Source organism: Octodon degus, unplaced genomic scaffold (assembly GCF_000260255.1).
Source record: "Octodon degus isolate 3935 unplaced genomic scaffold, OctDeg1.0 scaffold00005, whole genome shotgun sequence".
Taxonomy (NCBI): Eukaryota; Metazoa; Chordata; class Mammalia; order Rodentia; family Octodontidae; genus Octodon; species Octodon degus.
In genome coordinates, this window is record NW_004524581.1 from 4,183,426 (window position 1) to 4,186,632 (window position 3,207).

At 35.6% G+C, this 3,207-nt stretch overlaps 1 protein-coding gene across 1 annotated transcript in view; it reads right to left on the reverse strand.

Annotated features, from left to right (window-relative positions):
* The window catches only part of Pcdh15 (protocadherin related 15), a 689,792-nt gene that overhangs the window by 527,892 nt on the left and 158,693 nt on the right, over window positions 1–3,207 (reverse strand). The window lies entirely within an intron of this gene.

Below are 3,207 nucleotides of genomic sequence, written 5' to 3' on the forward strand. Positions count from 1 at the left end.
TCCCTATCTACCCCTTTTCCCAGGAGTTATCATTGAATTTTATCCTGAACAAAAGGAAATGCCTGTAATAACAGAGAATGATACTTCAAATCTCTCAGTAAGACTTCTGATGTGAAAAGAGATAGCTCAAATATAAAAGAGAAAGAAAAAGGCCGAGATAAAGAAGTAGCAGACTCTCCCTTGGTGAGGACTGCATCTTTTTCCTTTATCTTAAAACAAATCCATAAAACATAAATCTTAATGGGAAAGACAAAACTAGCGCACAGGCACACAATAGAAGTTGTTCTTCTTAAAGACACGTCTGAGACTCAACTTGAGCCATGCACTGCTACACTGTGACGTTTTGATGCTTGCTCTCTTAATATTCTTTCTGAGCAGGCTGAATTGTGGAAGGCCCTTCATAAGATTTAAAAGGAGAGCGAGTCTTTAATATTTCTTATGCTATTAATGATTGGGTGCATTTTACAAGTTGAATGCATACAGCTCTGGTGCAATTCAGATCTCTTATTTCTCTACCAGAACAGAGATCCCCTTTACAAACAATAATACACTATGGCTTAAAGCAATTCTTGTCAACTGACCCATTTTATTAAATTCAAAGTATATAGAAGAGATGTGACCTTGCGAATACAAGTAGAGTCCCTAAAGACGCTAGAATAAATGGAAGGTGCCTGGGAAACTTCTTGTCTGAGGACAGCACACAAAATGTAGATAATCCCTAAATTGAATCTGGCTTTCAGACGATAACACAAAGCCTAACAGTAACATTTGCATAAGGCATAAAATTGGTTTAGATTACATACTGGAATATGATTACTAAAAGAAAGAAAGAAGGGTTCTTTATAAGATCTGCAGGACAATTTAGTAACAGTCATAATTGGCTAATTTTTATCATCAGTGACTAATGTGCTTTATTGCCTAGGAAATTTTGGAACAAACCATTTTTTTTCTTGTTGTAAAATTAAATCATGTTAAAAACACACACTTTTTGAAATGGTGGAATTTCCTTCTATTTTTCCACATGTTAGTAGGTAAGTATGTAAATATTGCATGAAACTTATTTTATTAGTGACTGAAATGTATATCCGTTAGGAAATACACCCTAAAGTACAAGTAGTGAGTTTACTGTCTTTTCTGACTTACAAGTATGTGGAAGAATATGTTTGATTTCCTGGCACACACTCCTTTGAAAATGATTTACACCGGTGATTTCTGAAAAAATATTTAGTCTATGTTTCAAGAAGTAGATAAGAATAGAAGTGGATTCTATTTCTGATCAGGAAAAAGGGAAATTTATCACATCAGGACAAATACTGTAAGCGCCTACACCTTGAATAACAGTATGAAGAAGCAATGGCGAGATTTTTCATGACTTACATGCACACACCACAGGCTGACTAGCTATGTTTTAATTTGATTTAAGCATTACACAATATACATATATTACAAGAGATTGCCTGGTACCCTATTCATTTTCAAAGTTCAGTTTTTATATATCACTGAAACAAATTTAAATAGTAAAAACAGTACATTGAAAACATAACATCTTTTATTTTATTGGCAGGGAAGGGTCTACAGGGCCTACTACTAGATCAGACTCATAGTGATTCTCCTGTTTACAGCCTCCCAAGTGCTGGGATTACAGGCACATGCCACCACACCCAGTGTTAATTGCCATCTCAGCGCACCCTGGGGCAGGGCCAGCACGGCAGGCCTGGGGATTGAACCCCGGGCTCCTGCACCTGCTTTCAGGTGCTTTAATCCACTGAGCTATTTGGTAAGCCCTTCATTGTTTCTTGATTAGCTTCTTATTTTAATTTACAGGAATAACTATGCAGCTCATTTGTTTGTATTACCACATTGTTCACATAGATCAATATATTATCAATTACAAATGTTCATGTAGCCACTAATGTGGACTCTACTTTCACTAAATAAAGTAGTTTTGTTTCTTTTTCATTTTTCACTTAAAATTGTCTCACCTAGCTAAGTCTTCCTTTTCAGTTGAAAAAAACCCAAAACTTTTCCAGATTTTTTCAAAACATAAATTTACTGGAAAATAATTTATGAATCAATACAACTTCCTTTCTATTACAAATGCCTCCCTCCCTATTTACTAATGGTATTAAAGACAATCTGAATACAAGGACTCTCTAGAATTTCTTTGAGGACTAAAAGAGATAGCTAATGAGATATCCTAATTGAAACTTCTAGTACTGAAAAGGAGTGAAGAATTGTGAATTCTGTGCACTATTGTTGGTGTCACTAACCCTGTTCTGGAAGAAAATGCATCTGAAGCTAAACAGCATCGTTTTCTCACACAATAGCTGTCTTTCCAAAACCGTGTCTATTCCCCAAGTCACAGCTAGAGCTGACATTTTTGGTCAGTAGATGGGAAGGGCAAGTTGTAAGAAATCCTTATGTGGATTCAAAAGAGTTCAGTCCCAAGTACTGACTGCTAGAAGGTAGAAGGCCAGGGAGCGAACAATCACTTTAGCTGCAATGTGAGGAGGCCATTGTGTTTCTAACGGCAAAATCTTCACTCCTCCATGTTTCACCATGGTGAGGCAGCCCACCAACCCTGCAGTGAGCAGAGGGAGGCTCTGTTCTTTCCATTTCTTAACTTGAGATAATTTTGGATCTTCTCACCAAAACCGACCTTACATTTGATGGTTGGAAAAGACTTTTTCCAGCAAACTTATACTAGAAGCAAACTTTACAGTGAAAAATTTATATTGCATTGAATAACTTGTATTAATGCACAACACACCACTTAGGTATAGGATATAACATATCATATGTGATACATATTTTCTAGTACATACATATACTAGCACAGAAACTAAGTATATGATATAAACCATAATTGAATATTTAATGTTTCCCCCTGCAAAAGTTCATTCTTTAAATATGCAGCATTAGCACAAGTGAATCACTCTCTAAATTACTGTGAAAGTAGCAATGGGGAGGGAAGAGTGTTGCCTTTTTAATTAAATTAATTCATGAAGCTGAATGAGTATTTCTACAGGGAGAGACACTAATTGATTTATTGGATTTATTCCAAACTCTAAAAAAATTTAATAAATAATTAACAAAGCTCAATAAACTTTTCGCATGGAGCATACCATTCAGAGCTATGAACTAATCCTTGAAAGATATATACACAACATAGATAATGAAAACCTTCTCCAGGAGTGTTTCACCCAT